The sequence below is a fragment of the Protopterus annectens genome, chromosome 7.part0 (assembly GCF_019279795.1).
Source record: "Protopterus annectens isolate FY-2018-M chromosome 7.part0, PAN1.0, whole genome shotgun sequence".
NCBI classification, from domain to species: Eukaryota; Metazoa; Chordata; order Ceratodontiformes; family Protopteridae; genus Protopterus; species Protopterus annectens.
This window is the reverse complement of record NC_056739.1, coordinates 126017056-126033851: the sequence shown is the minus strand read 5'-3', so window position 1 is coordinate 126033851 and position 16796 is coordinate 126017056. Positions and strand designations below refer to the sequence as shown.

Here is a 16796-nt window from a genome sequence, read left to right as displayed (position 1 = left end):
TGAACACTAATGAATTTAGGCATTTGACACAGACTGTGTGTGTGTGCGTGCGCGTTTGGGCGCACAGTACGATTATGTGCGCATTTGGGCACACAGTATGATTATATAAAGTTGTTTACATAAGCACTTGGGAGCATATACACACACAGACATACAACCATGCATGCATATGCATGCTATCACTTGTCATGTATATGGATAATCGGAGACAGATCAACGCAAGAAAATATATCATTTGAATACACTTTAAATAAGCCATATGAGTACCTGTCTTGCTGCTGGTGAGCAGAACACATACACTATTCTGGAGTAATGCAAACTGTACTATTAGGAAGATACCTGCAGCACAAACTAGGTACAACTCTACAAAGTAATCCACAAGGCGTAACTGAATTTTATGTGGAAAATTGCAAAGTGTAGTTTAAAATTTTTGGACACACTGTTATATGAAAGTAGTCAGTATATGAGTTGTTTCCTGTAAAGGATGTGTAGTTTTATGGATACGGATATAGTGGTGTAGAAAAAAAACATTCTGAAGATTTTAAAATCATTTGTTGCACTGTTATCCAAGCCAAGTTAGTTTATATGGTGGCTAGTTAATGTAATGTCTTTAAAAACATGTAATGCTTTAAATTTATATTTTACTGTAATTGACCTGCTAGATATACATCAATACATTTTCAGAATTATACAATATCTGCAAATTCCAACAGTTGCATTTAACAACTTGGACAGATATGCACACACACAGATTTGGGACATACACACATAAAAGTGCTTACAAACACAGATACCATGTTCATAGCACACATCAGTGTAAAAGGTCATACATAATGACTGCCTGTTAAAAATCAGCCTGAACTCTAAAATTCCATGTCAAAAATAACTGACCTATAACGTATTCAATGTAAAAACAAAGAATTGAAGTAAAATTAGGCAAAATGAGAATCTTCCAGTTGAATGCAGAAATAACGATCATCCCTCAGCTCAGTAAAAATTCCCAGTTTGTTGAAAAAGTTAAACTAATATTGTATATTTATTTGACATTTGTTGACCTGGTTGGTCCAGCTGGGCCGAAGCCCTTTTTCAATGGAGACCCGGAAAGAAAAGCTCCAGAAATACATAGCCACTACAAAGAGATAAAACATAGTTGTATAAAACAAGTTTTACAAAATTTAACAAAAATTGCAAATTGGAGAATAAGACACGAGATTGCTAATGGCTTCTAAACATCAGAAATGTATAGACTATTACAGTACAGAGTAAATGTTACACAAATAGAAATGTTTACGTTGTTAATCTTCAGTTCACCTGAAAAGTAGGCGTGGGAAAGCACTATTAGGTGGAAGAGAAAGGAAGTAGCGGGATACGGGTGAGGGAAGGGGGGAGTAAGACCGGTTGCCCCAGAGAAGTAAAGGTCAGTCTGGGGATGTTTACACTGACATAGTCTTATATTGCTTAGGTGTTTTTTTAATGCATTTATGAACTGATGTTTGGGCTTAATATCTCGAATGTCAAGTGGAAGTTTATTCCAGTTTCCAGCTGGCGTACAGCTGTAAAGGTTTTTGCCGAAGTTGATGTTTGGCATGTATATGGTAAGAAGAATGTTGTTCTGAGCTCCGAAGTGTCCTAGGTGGGGAGTAGGAGGAGATAATAGAGGAAATGCTGGGACAGAAAGATGGTTGGTGCAGTATCGAGTGTTGTTATCTGAAGCTGAGAGAGGAGAAGGTTACGAGGAAGCTCTAACCAGTTTAGTTTCCGGAGTGCTAGGCAGTGGTGGGAAAAGTATGGGAGTTCTGCAACAAATTTAGCAACCTTGTTATAGGTGGTTTCTAATTTAGAGAGAAGGGTGATTTGTAAGTTGGTGAGTAGTTGAGAGCCGTAGAGAAGGGTTGGTAATAGATAGGCATGGGAAAGGGCTGTCTTGGCTTTACTAGACAAAAAGTTTTTGTTCCTGTGGGGGAGTTCAAGTTTTTGGTGGGTTTTCTTAATGTTACTGAGTACATGTAGGTCAAATTTTAGTTGGTCATCTATAATGACCCCGAGTAGTTTGGTGTGGGTTTCTACTGTGATGAATGTGTTATTGTAGGAAGCGATAGAGAAAGAAGGTTTTAGATGATGCATTGTTTTTGGGACAAAAAGCAAGAGTTTAGTCTTCTTTTGGTGTAGGATTAGCTGATGTTGGTTGAGCCAGTTTTCAATGGACAAAAAGAGTTCTGAGTTGTAGTATGGAGCTTGGGGAGGGTATCGGCTCTAGTGATGACTGTGGAGTCATCAGCACACTGCATCAGAGAAGACTGGGGAGTTGAGGTAGATAATTGATTGGTAAAAATATTAAGTAGTAGTGGGCCCAGTACCGAACCTTGGGGAACTCCCGTGTTTATGGGGAGATCTGGGGAGATAGCAGAAAGCCATTTTACAGACTGGAAGTGATTGCTGAGGTAGCTAGAGAACCAAGAGATAGTAGAGGTACATAGGTTGAGTTCAAAGAGTTTATCTGAGAGGAGGAGGTGAGAGACTGTGTCAAAAGCTTTTGAGAGATCAAGAAAGAGACTAGTTTGTTCTGGTCCCTGGCTTGTGAGATGGCTTTTGCCCTAGTCACAGTACCTCTACTGCCCTCATCTCCTTTATCAACACCATGTTGGGTGGGGGTGATTATGTTCTCTTGTATGAGGTATTGTAGGATTTGTCTTTGAGAGGGGTGATAGAATTGCAATGGGCCTAAAGATGGATAGTTCAGTGGAGCTGTCACCTTTATGGATGGGTAGGGTGTAGAATTTTTTCCATATTGCTGGGACTTTGACCTCATTGATGGATCGATTAATTGAGAATGGAGATGGGTAAGGCTACTGAGTTGGCAGGGTTCTGGAGAAAGAGTGAAGGGAGATCATCTGCTGAGGAGGAGCACGGCTTAAGTTTAAGAAGTAGGGATTTAATGTAGTTGGTGGATACAGTTTTCAGGAAGAAGGCTGAGGAGGTGTTGGAAGTTTTAGGAGGGTTGATGGGTATGGTAGACTCTGTGTTGGAGGTTGGATGGTTGGTTAGTTTGCTAATGGAGTCAATGAAATAGGAGTTAAAGTTAGTAGCAATTTGGAGAAGAGTGTTTGTAGGGCTGGGTTGGGGGGAGGAGGGGTTTCCTGGATGAAGGATGTGGTTAATTGAATGCCCAGAATTTCTTTGGGTTGCTTAGGTGTGTTTCAGGAGGGTTTGTGTAGTAGTTTCTCTCATCATTGGTGCCTTCTTTCTTAGTAAGGTTGCGTAGGTGTCTGTCTGTACTGTTGGAAGTGGGAAGGGAGTTTGTTTTTTGTCCAGAGCTTCCAGGTTTTATCTCTCTGGGCCATTAGGGTGCAAGTGATGTTTGTTAGCTAAGGGGGATATGGCTGACTTTTTATTCTAATATTTCGAATGGGGGCTAGGGAGTTGAGTATATTAAGGAATGTTTCGTTAAATTGCATTACTGCCTCGTCAAGGGGTATGGGGTTAAGGAATGATCAGTCTCTTTTAGAACCTTTTTTTTTCCCAGTAAACATCTTTATTATCATGTATGACATGGGCATTCTTGCATTTATATAAATGAAAATCAAACCACATTGACGCCACTTTAGTTGCAAACATTATACATAACAGACACCATTGAAACAACTGTAATTGCAAACATTATACATTGCTTATAATCTGTCCAGCCATTGTCCATTAAGCATTGTATGGCTCAGTCAAATCCTGCCTGTTAAACCTTGTTCCTTCTCTGCATATATTGTTCCCACAATTCCCATTTTTTCCCATGTAGTTTGTTCCTTCCCTTTTCTAAAGATGCCGCTTCCAGTTGTTTTATCTCAGTTACTATATTCACTACTTCTAGTAAAGTTGGTCTAGACTTTGATTTTCATTTTCTAGTAATCTCTTTTTCTAGCTGCCACAATAATTAGACTCGGCAAACCTTTACTATGTCTTGGCAATTCCGATTCTGTCATAGGTCAAAAAAAAAAATCATCTCCCCAGTCAGTCCAATCCATTCGCCCAACATTTCCAACAGAGCAGTCCGCAGGGAATCCCTAAAGTCTGCCAGCTCATTACACACCCAAAAAATATGTTCCCAGCCACCTCTTTCTTGCCCGTCATACCTCAAACATTAGCGATCCACCTGAGGAAAAATTCTTCGGAGTCTACTTGGGGTATAGGAATATATATGTAAATGTTTCTGGACAAAGATCTTCTAGACTTTGTTGCATGTTTGGGAGATAAACGTATATCCCCCTTCCATTGTCTCTTTATGAGCTGTTTATACAATCTCTCTTCCCAAACATTTCTAAGCTCCTCTGATTGATTCTTATAATTATCATGCAATATTTTATATGCTCTACTAATTATTCCTTTCTTAATGGCAGCTTCTGTTCTAGATTCTATTAAAAAGTCTACCAGTGCTGGTCTTTCATTTAGAACCCCCCCCCTATTTCTTTCTCTTTGCCTATACTCTGATATCAGTCTTTGCTAGAGAAGGCACTCCCTAACGTGCAGTCCAAATAAATTCTTGGCCTCTTCTCATTCTATTACCGTTCTCTTTTCTGGTTATTTTCTCCCACTATCTTGGTTCATTTGCCAGTTTTCTCCAATAAATTCCAACCCCCTCTTGCCTATTATCTGTATCCCTAACCACAGTCATCCCTATCGGCAGAATTTCTTTTTCTCCATTCTCGTGCTGGTTTATTTAGAATACTCTCTGCTATTTTATGAATATAATGCCCTGTATGACTTTTGTTGTTCTCCTTAAGAGACTGCATCCAAAATCCCAATCTCTCCTTATTTTCGAGCTTCGCCTTGTATCATCATTCCATTCCACTTTTAATTATAGTTTTCTACTCGTGCTATGCCTTAACTGTGTAGCCCTAAAATATCCCCCCAAATTGGGTAATCCTAGTCTGCCTTGTTCTGTTGGAAGAATCAGCTTACCCCACTTGACCCCTTGCTGTCTTTCCTTCCCAGATAAAATCCTTCAACTCTTTAATTGCTATACACAATTTTTCCTATGGTTGATAAAATAAATAAATAAATAAATAAGATATGCCTGACCTGTGTACAAGACCAAGGGAACTAAAAGCATTTTAACTGTTTGTATCTTACCATCCATATCCATGCAACAAAGCTTCCATTTTCACAATTTTTGTATCATCTTCTGTTCTCTTCCCACATATCCGTAGCTGCCATAAGAGTCATTTCTAATCCAGACTCCTAAATACTTCATTTTATTATGTCCCCACAAATATGGATATTGTTGGACCAATTCGTGTGTGGGTACATAATTGACAGCTATTGCCTTTGTTTTAGCTTCATTAATTTTTTATCCTGAGAAGATCTGAAACTGTCTTAAAATGTTACACAACACTGTAGTGTCCCCTTATGGTTTTGTATAAAATATCATCTGCAGATAGAGCCAGCTTTTCTTGACTACCATACTAATTATATCCTTGAATTTCCGAGTCCCTTATTTTCTTTGCCAATGGTGCTAAATGTAATGCAGACAACAAAGGGGAAAGCGGACAACCCTGCCTTGTTCCTCTACTCAAGCATAAATTATCTGATAGGACCCTGTCCACTTTAATTTTCTCATCCTATCTCTCATATATACTCCTAATCAGCCTTATAATTGTATCAGGGAAAGTAAATGCTTCCATTACCCTGCACATGAAGTCCCAGTCTACTCTGTCAAATGCTTTCTCTGCATCAAGACCCACCAGTAAAAGTAGTACTTTCATGCATTCTGCTTCCCTGTGGATCATCAGTGTTCTGTTAACATTGTCAAGTGTTTGCCTCCCCTCCACAAAACCACACTGGTCCATATTTATCAATTTTAGTATCACTTTTGCCATTCTTTTAGCCATTTTAGATATGAACACTTTGTAATCATGGTTTAGTATTGAAATGGGCCTGTATGAAGCTGGATCCAATGGATCTTTACCCTCTTTAGGTATTACCGTTACCACCACTTTCTTCCACGATGCTGGTACTTCTCCTCTTAAAATACTGTTAAGCAAAACCTTCCAGATCTTCATCAGTTTTTTTCCCTCCTAGCTTCCACAGTAATACCATCTATTCCTGTCCTAACTGTTAGTAATTGAGCGTCATCTACCTCTAACCTTGGCATATTTAATTCTTCCATAAACATTTCCATCTGTGCATTTTCTTGATTTCCATATTTCTCTGCTTTATACAAACTTTCAGAAAATGTCCAAAATATTTCTAATACTTCTTCAGGATCTCTTATCTTCCTTGTTGTTATAGGCTCCATAAGCTTGGTGACAACCCTTTCCACTTTCTGATGCCCGAGTCATGGTAAAAGTTTTTTTTTTTGCTTTGGAATTATCAAAAACAATTGCTTAACAGCAAACTTTCTAAACTTGTGTGCATATTATCAAGGTAATCCCTTATTTTCTGTTTAACATTCTGCAGTTGCTCCTTTTCTTCGGAGAGATTCCCCCTATTTTGCAATACTTTTAGCATTTGTCAGTCCCTCTAAATAAATTGTGTTACTTCTTAACCATATCTCCCTTTCCTTTATTTCCACCCTACTTTAATTTTATCCCACACCCCAGCTATATTTTCTGAAGAAATTTCTATCTTCTCTAGTAGCTCCTGAATTAATTCCAAAGCCCATTGCTTAAGTTTCTCTCTTTTCAACCAATACACAGGAAAGCACCCGTGTCTCATTTTTATTTCATTGCCTTTTGTTTTCATTTTGGTTATTGGTGCATGATCTGAAATAGTTTTTGAGTGCATTTCAAGACCTTCAGTTAAATGCACATGTTCCTGTGAAATATAAATTCTATCTTTTTTGTATCTTGGAGAATATGTATATTCACTCCAAACTCTTAGTACATCTTCCATGCCAAACATTTTCATACATTTCTTAAAAAATCTACCCTCCTTTGTTACATTTCCCATTCTAGGCCCCCCAGACACATCTTCACTGTTGCAAACCAAATTCCAGTCTCCACCTGTAAGTAATATTCTTTGGCGAAAGGCGGTACTGCCAGTACAGCTAGCTGGAATTTTGTAAATAATGATGTCATTTGTGAATATCAAACTGTTTGATACAAGATGCTGGTGTTCCAAATGTATTGTAACTGTATGTCATGTGTATATCAAACTGATGTGTACAGACGTTTGTGGTGAAAATGTATTTGTAAAGTGCTTGTGTTTGAAATGTATGCACAGCATGCCTTACTGGAGAGAACAGAAATGTACATGCACTATTGTAACTGTTTAAATGTATATGTTTTTTAACAGAGGAAATTGGAGGGTTAGCTCAGTCCAGCAAACTTTAGAAAAATATCTGAAATTAAATCATTTTATAGGCTAGGCCATAAAGATGCTATCTCACAAGTCTCAATGCAGCCAGAAACACAAAGTCTGTACTAGGAACCTTTCTGTATTATCTTTAGGGTGAACTAATCACTACTCTGGAAGCAAAGAGGTATGCAATTGTTTTATGACTTCTAGCACCTGCCAAAGATCTGAACAAAAAGCCCTTGTGTGTGTGTATTTTTATAGGTAGGTGCTAAGACCTGCCAGCTTCCAGCAGTGGAAGTTTTACATGGGAACTAGAAGTCAGATGGCCAGAAATGATGCAATTCTGAAGCTATCCTAGCAGTAATATTTTAGATATTATTTTGAGAATTGGGCCTGACAACTACAAGGATGACTCATCACATCATATGCCTTGCTCTATTAACTAAGTTATTAGGGTACAGTAACTTTGTTAGATACAGTCAGGAATACAGTGAAGCTTAGTTTAGATATTGTTTTTTTTTTGTCTGAGCCTGTCCTGCAATGTTTTTTTAAATATTTCCTATGGTTTTGAACTCTGTCACTGTGAATATATACTTAGTATTTTCTTGTTCTTTTATTATTTATGACTATTAAATATATTTAAACCTTTTATATTGTGTCTTCTGTGTGGAGGCATACGTGAATGGGGTGTGCCTTCATTGAAGGTTGTGCATCAGGGCTGGTAACCCGGTACATAAAAATCCACTACCAATCATTAGCGGACCGGAGTTCCGGTGTGGTGACCCCTAACCGGGAAAAGCTGAAAGACGCAAACATAATTGTGGCTGATCTTTGTAGAGATATTTTAAGTTCCGAGAGGACTTGCATATTTATTTGGTGACGCTTGTAGGCCACTCCTAATAGCCTTGCTTTTGGTCATACTACCGTTTGTATTAATATTAATTTCACTGAGTATATTGGGTACCCTTGGAAGAGCCTTAAGGTAGCTGGTGAGGGGTTCTGGTGGCAGTGGTAATTACCTTATAGTCTGGAAAAAAGTGTGCATAGCTAGTTAACTTGTGCCAGCCTTTCCCAGGTGAGTGTGTGTGTGTGTGTGTGTGTGTGTGTGTGTGTGTGTGTGTGTCGGCCACTTGGTCAGGGAGACGAAGCACTGGTTGGACAGGGAGAATGTTTGAGGACTTGGCTTTGAACCCTGGCTAAGGACTCAACTCTATAGCTGTGCCAGTGGGGAGTCTTACTGGGGATCTGAAGAAAGAGGGAGAAACCAGCCCTAGCCTGACTGTGGTCTCTGTGAGCTTTTAAGGAAAATTGCACTTGATGCAGAGAGGCTGCATTTGGAAATTGTGTGTGTGTGTGTGTGTGTGTGTGTGTGTGTGTGTGTGTGTGTGTGTATGTATATGTACCTGTTATCATCCCAGTGAACATCCCCCACAGATGCCGGTGGTGAGGATTGAGGCACCTTGATTACTGGTCCAGTAGTTGGTCATTACATATTCCTTGCTGAAAACTGATTATTTCTCCCAGAATTTTCTTAAACTCCGTTAAAGCAGTTTTAAGTGGAATGTAAATGCATGCCAGTATAATCCTTCTCCCTTGACAAGTAATCCCTTATTGCTGTATATCTTCCATTATGGTCTTTTTTCTTCTTCTGTCACTATTGGAGCTCCTCTTGCAATTAACATAAGTACTCATCTTTTCCTTTGCCCCAGATATTCTGCTGGATAACCATCCTGAAAACCTTTCTGTATCAAATTTACATGTTCTCTTCTTTCCCTGTGTGTCTGCTGTAGCATAACCATTTGCACTCTACATTTTTAATGTAGTTCACTACTCTTTCCTTTTTATATTTATCTGTAAGACCATTCAAATTGAAAGGCATTACAGAAATCATCATTTTTTTATATAGTTATTACCACATTTTATGTATTCCGCGGTGGTGCAGCAGTAGCGTTGTTGCCTCACAGCAAGAGGTTCTCCCGTTCGATTTTTGGCTGAAGTGCGGGGAGTGCCTTCTGTGTGGAGTCTGCATGTCCTCCTCGCGGCTGGGTTGGGTGTTTGAAAGACATGCATAAATGGGCGTGCCTTCATTGAAGGTTGAATGTCGAGTTGGCACCTCGGCATTCGTGAAAATCTACTGCCAATCATTAGCGGACTGGAGTTCTGCTGTGGCGACCCCTAACTTAAGACAACAACAACCACATTTTATGTATAACTGATTTTTTTGTTAAATGTCTAGTTCCAGCTTTTATGTTACATGCATATACCGTTCAGCAGGTTGGTCTTTTATGCAGTTGTTTCTTGTCATATCCATTTGTCTATGCCACATCTTACATGACATTTTTTGAAAGCCCTCAAAAAGAACAAAGAAGCCCTACCAACCCCCCCCGTAAAACCTATTCACTTAATAATAACACACAAAACTGTGTACATCTTCAAATACTGAAGTTTTTGCTTCCTAATAAGAACAAACGTTCTAAGTTGATAGCCACACAGGCTACAGTTAACCAGAAAGAAAAGTAAGTCATGCTAAGATGCATGGTACAGACTGTGCTATTAGTAAGTGTTATTTGATTTTGTCTATCTTTATAGCTCTCACAGATGAGAAAACACTTGAATCCTTTCAGTAATCACTTTCTCCACGCAATTTCTCTTTATCAAATTATTTTCTAGTGACATGCAAACCAGACACAAAACTGCTAAAGATACCTTGTTTTCCAGAAAAAAAGCCTTATAATAATCAATATTTTTTTCATCTACATGCTTTGTAATAAACTTGTTACTGGATAATGCCTAATGTCTTAACCCATTCATTTCCTTATGCAAGCATGGGAAAAAGCACACTGATTTTTTTTTTGTCATACTCTCTTAACCAGACCTTTCCTCTTTCCCCCTTCACTTTTTTTTACATTGCAGTGCCTGCATTTCTTAAAAGTGAGCAAAGAAAAAGAGAGAAGGGAGAAAAAGAGAAAAAACAAAAGCCCATGTTTATATTAGTAACCCCATTGTGTTTCAAAAAAAAAAAACTGAGAGAACTTTACTTCAAGTCTACTTGTTTTTTTTGTCCTCTTTAAAGCTGTCCCAGCTGGGAAACCCCCTGATTGCTTTCAGAACATTACATCCTTGCCAATTTCTCTTTTCGTTTTTGTTTCACTCAGCCAGTCTCCTTCCACTAGACTGTCTCCAGTTTCTCTCCATCAGATTCTCTGCATGGAGACATGAGAGCCAGACAGCCAGTTTCTCTTTTTCAGATCATTTCCATGGAAACATGAAAACCAGCAACAGAATTGCTACAAAATATACATGCATTTGCTAGAAAAAAGTCTCATAATATTCAATATTCTTTTTCATTTACTTGCTCTATGTCTTAAAACTAATCAGTCTAAGGTCCTTAATTCAGTCATTTCTCCATGCAAGAATGAGAAAAGGCACATTCATTTTAACTTTGTCATGCCTTTTTAACCAGGCTTTTTTTTTTTTTTTTTTTTTTTTTTTTTTACATTGCATTGGCTAAATTTCTCAAAACCGTACAAGAAGAGAGAGAGAAGTCAAGCTTCACTTGACTAACCCACACGTGTGACCTCAACCTGGTCTGTGACATCATTAGGACTTGTTAGTGGGACAGATTTATGTCCCAGAGACCCCCCCTTCTGTGAAATAGACTCCCTGTCCAAGTCAAGCAGAGTACCTCATTAACCCTTTTAACCTGGATAACTGGATGGGGAAGAGAAAATACACCCCTGGGATTCCACCTGTGTCTCTGCTGGACAGGGGCACTGGGTGCTGACTTGTTGAACATGGGCTAAATTCTTGGCTAGGCTCGCAAGGGCCTTGGGGGCCAATAGCCTAGTAACTTGCTATGAGAAGAGGGGAGAAAAAGAAAGAAAAAAAATCCCTGTTTACAATCCCCATTAACACTTTAAAAATAGCACACAAAGAAAAACATACACCACATATACAGTACTATTAAGAAAAGAAAACATTTTCCTTACTTACAGTTAGCTTTCACCCCTCTTTTCCTCTCTTAAAGCATTTTTCCGAACATTAATGACGTGAAGTAGGGCATATACTTTAGAGTCCCCCGCAATTCCAACAGATTTTCTTGTTCTGTCAAATTTCACAAATATAATTACTGCATTGTAATCCCACAGTAAGTTACTGTTTTTATTACTGCTCTCCATCGCCCAAATCCTGTCTCTGCTTCATTTCCAGTGTACTCTCGATTTTTCTAGTCAACTTTCTTGTTCCCTTTCTTCTCTCCAACATTTTCCATTGAAATACTGGAAAAGGTTTCACAGGTACAGTCTTCTTGTGGTCTCTGTTACCAGAACAAAAATCAGAATCTCCTGTTTCACAGCTCACTTTTTGCTCGGCAAACTTTTGTATTTTCTCCTTAGCATATACTTAAAAAAAAATTGTCCCTTCAGGGAAGAATACCTTAAGGACAGCTGGATACAGCAGTTTGAATCTCACACATGCTTCGTGAAATTCTCTGAATAGTGGAGTGAATGTACTCCTCTTCTTCCTGGTGTACATTGAGTAATCATTCTCCACAAACACTCTGCTGTCTCCCACTTTTAGTATTTTGTTCTTCTGCCACAGTATTGTCAGAATCGACTCCTTCTGCTGGTAGGGCTGCATCTGTGTACTATTAAAGTTCTATGTTGCTTTCTTATAGCTAGGTTTGGAGCATACATATAATGTGCCCTTTCAACTAACAGCTCCTGCTGTGGAATATCAGTGCATTTGCTTATTTGTGCTTTCATAAAATTAATGCAGTCTGTCCCTTCCAGCTTCTCTGTTTTAGCTGAAAATCTCGAGTTTTCCCTGTGTGCTCTGTCCTCTTAGGTCTATTATTTTTTGAAACATCTCTTCCGGAGCAGTTTCGTATTCAGTGGGACTTTAATTCATTTTGACCTCTGATTTTTGCAGCTTTTTCATCTCATCTGAATATCTGTTTAAAACTTCTTCCATTTTTTCCAGCCTTTTGTTGTTTGCGTTGCTATACTCTTATCAGTCTTTTGTTTATTTTAACCAAGTCTTTATGCTACTGTCTCATATCTTCCTGTAGGATATTGGAAGTCATGTCTGAAGGTTGTATTGCTTTTTGCTGAACATCTGCAGAACTTTCCACAGTTAGTGTTTTTTCCTCACTTTTTTGTAGCTGATTTTTTCCAAGTCTTCTGTATTTCTTTGTTCCTGGCATCCAGGTAGTGCACTTATTTGCCAATTACTGAAAATTACTAATAAACACAAGTTTACTGGCCTTCTCTGCTGAGTTTCTGTTTCACACTGTGAGAACTAGAAACAAGCTGTTACTCAGTGTGTAGCCATCTAGGAAGTCCGGTACTCTGACTCGATAAAAGCTAGAACCTTGACTAGAAAAAGATTATAATGTTTAAGCGTAAAATGTAACAACAAATAGAGTAAATACACAATTCTTACTTATTTTATCCTTGGCATATACATAGAGTACAAGAGCTGATATTAGTAATTCATTACAGCTGAATTAACAATCTCTAATAAAGTTGATATCTTTCCCAAATTGCTCCAAAAACCTATCCACGTTTCTGTGTCAAAGAAGTACAACCCTATGGCTTTTGTGCAGGATGGGTTATAGTTTTATTGAGTAATAGTCATTATTGGCAGTTCCCGACCACAGAAATGTGCATTACAAAAGTAGTGTGACTTAACTAACATGTACATGTGTACCTTGCATTCTGACAGTGAAAGCAATAAAATAGCTTAAAAATTTCCCAGTACTGAACCTTAGTAAAATATTTGTTCGAAAGCTGAGGGTGAGGGCTAATGGGAGATGCCCCTCCCCTTATATGCACACTGACTGCTCAGGATATTAATATAGTTAAGAATATATAGGCTATCAGACTGCATGCGATATTAACACGGTTATGAAAATCAGTATTGTTGCCACTGCTTTCTATATCTCTTAGCCTTGGAGTACAAAAATAAGTGAAAAAGCCCAAAATAAGGGAGAGATTTTAAATATTAGTCTTTCTTTCTTGGATGGTTTCTAAAACAGGTTTTGCAGTAGCATGCGCTTTCTGAATGCTGTGAAGTCTAAACCTCAAATGTCTTGTCATTTAAGGACTGGAATCCTCAGCAAAACACTAGATCACAGTCCTTTGAGAAACGGATGAAAGACGTGCAACAAAATAATTTTTAGTTGTTTCAGCTTGTCATAATATCATGCTTTGTCCTGCGTCCAAAAACCCATCAGCCTATCAATTAAGGTGTGTATGCATGAGGTGGGCTAGGCAAGGGTGGGCTTTGTCATCCAGGGTGGTACTTTTTTGAGCAATATTCCTATCCACTGCTCATGCAACATAACATGGCCATTATCCCTAGCTCTTGCTTCATAAGTACCTAAATGCAGAAGCCCCTTTTCACAAAAAAGCAGCCTAATCTATAAGCCTGTTAACAACCAGAAAAGTGTAGAGACTAAATCTAAAAATAATTTGTAAAAATATTGCAGTCAAGTTTCCCTGAAGTAAAGTGAATGGGGACAGTTTCACCTTTTTTCACACCGAATGTGCAGTCCTCTTTGTCATATAATCAAGGCTAATGAAACTAGACTTCTAATGAATGACTTTGAAATGGATCTACTGTGGCTTTCCTTACCATACAATTGGTCTTTTGTGAAACAGCAGTTTACATACTTTGAGTTTATTTATCCTGTAATTGTGTAAATGTTCATTAAAATGAAGGTGGTGACCTGAACTATAATAATTGTGAATTTTATGTGAAAAGTGAGATGAAATTTGACAATATGTTACAGTGGCCCTGAATATGTGCACTGTATGAACTGAGTGACTGTCAGCATCAACGGATAATTTGCAAACAGGCATATATGTAGGTGAAAGCATGGTCGCTGTCCTTCAGTGGCAGATGACAAATAATGGAAAACAAAGTTCAACCATTCAGTTGTAGTTACTGAAATATTTTAACCACCCTTGTCCCTTATTAACTTGGGCACAAACATACATGCCAAGTAGGTGACCATGTTTGGTCTGTTGCTGTCTGGTAATAGTTTTCTTTTAGTTGCTAAGCTATGCCTGACAATTTCTTGTTGCATTGTTATAATAAAACCAGCTGTTGAAATGCAACCAGTCTGCATAGTCACAGTTTCAGAGAACTGTGTTTCACTGTTTCCATGCTCTGCAAAGTCATTTACAGTTGCGGAACTTAAATTACATACAGCATTGCAGAGCTTTATGCATGTTGCCAAATGAAACTAACTATACAGTGCATTATTTCAGGTATTTATTGATTCAAAATACTGTTTTTTTCCTTCTCAGTGCTTAGGCACATAATTGACTTGGAATGCATTCTGGGGTTATCATGTAGAAAAACTAAACGCACCAGATGAGCACCTTTGAGATCTCTCTCTGCAGGTGCAGACAGTAGAACTATGCCATCTCTGCTTTCGTGCTAACTATTAAAAGGGCTATTTGTTCATCAGAAACTTGGTGCATTTTAGACATGTTTAATTCTAATTCACGTCTTCTTTTCTCAATGTTTATTGGAATTTTTAAATAGGATACCAAATTAGTAAACAGATTCCTCAAAACCAGAGGAAACAAATAACACAACACACAACACTACAGCACAAAAAGAAGCCCAAAGAAGAAAATGAACTACATACACTATTTACCAAAAGCTAAAGCATATGTAGAGACCTCCATCGTGTGACACCCTATTTGCTCCTGAAAAAATAGATAAGTAGATAAAATGCTAAAGTACTGAAGAGTTAGGAAATATCCTAGTAGAAAACCACAAGTAGAAAATGTACTGTACAACATGAGCATTATGAGAAATAGAATATAGGTTCATAGGTTCATACATTAGTACTAGGCTAAGTGCCCTTATGGGCTATTTTAAGCCTAGCCAGTTACCCCATGTCGGAATCAAACCCTGCATCTTTTGTTTGTAAGGCAGACACTTTAACCATTATGCCAATCTCCTACCCATATTAAATATAGATGGATTAAAACCAGAAGAATCAAAGTAAAGTTTTCAGTACTTTTGCACAGCATTCAATAACATCTGCTTTGCTCTTGTTAGGAGAGTATAAGATTTTACAAGCTTTTAAATATTTAAGTGATATCTTTGTAAAACCTACTTAGGTCAGTGCTTTTAAACAGAGCCGCTTTTGTGAGACATAGTTTGACAACCATGAAGAGAATTATTAAAACTGTCAAGTCAGTACAACATAAGTTGACAGTAAGATATATGAAATGACAAAATTTTAAGGATATATATATATGTGTGTATATATATATATATATATATATATATATATATATGTATATGTATATATATATATATATATATATATATATATATATATATATATATATATATGGGTCTAGGACATTTCACTGAAAGCCAAATTAATGTGCACTTTTCACTGAAAGCTCAGTTCACTGAAACACATTTCACTGAAAGTTATATATGGCCTTTTCCCCACTGTAGTGTGACCCTGGAGTTAGTATATATAGTAAGGGGGGGTGTAGCCCCCCCCCCTACATATTTTAAATATTTTGAAATATATACATGGATACTTGCAATTCCAATATATTACTCTTTTCAGAACATAATATATACTTAAAATATGTGGGGGCAGTGCCCCCACCCCCTTACTATATATACTAACTCCAGGGTCGCACTACAGTGGGGAAAAGGCCATATATAACTTTCAGTGAAATGTGTTTCGGTGAATTGTGCTTTCAGTGATTTGTCTTCAGTCATTTGAGTTTCAGTGAAATGTGCTTTCAGTGAAATGTCCTAGACCCATATATATATATATATATATATATATATATATATATATATATATATATATATATATATTACACACGCACACACACACAACAATACACACACATAAGTGTGTATGTATGCATGTGTGTGTATTTTTTAAACATCTTTATTAAATTCTTGCCTTGCAGACAGTGACATAGATACACATAAAATAATAGAAAAGTAAACAAACCATATCAAACATTTTTTTTCATGCATTATGCATGCATGTTTTCAAGGTATCATTCAATCCAACATTACACAAATTACTGTACTCTTGTAATTTCCTTAAACCTCACTACTCCTCCTGAACATTCTGAATATACTGTCCCCATAAACTACATTTATTTCTATGTAGGTTGCTCCTTCCACTTTCTAAAGATCCCATCTCCAGTTCCTTTATCTCCTTTACAAAATTCAGTACTTCATTTATAGTTTGTTAGATTTTGATTGCTTTTTTCTAGTACTTCGTTTTGGCAGCCAGTAGCATTAAACTTAGTAAGGCTTTACCATGTCTGAGCAGTTCGTACCCCAGCTCAAAAGAATAATTTCCTTAGTTGCTACCATTTACTCCCCAACATTTCTGATAGAGAAATAGTCTATAGGGAATTTTAAACTCTGCTAACTCATTACACCCCCCCAAAAAAATGTCCCCAGTTGCCTCTCTGTTTCATCACACTGCCAGCATTTGCCAT

At 37.6% G+C, this 16796-nt stretch overlaps 1 protein-coding gene across 6 annotated transcripts in view; it reads left to right on the top strand.

Moving 5' to 3' along the window:
- The window catches only part of TAF11 (TATA-box binding protein associated factor 11), a 310240-nt gene that overhangs the window by 100453 nt on the left and 192991 nt on the right, over positions 1-16796 (top strand). The window lies entirely within an intron of this gene.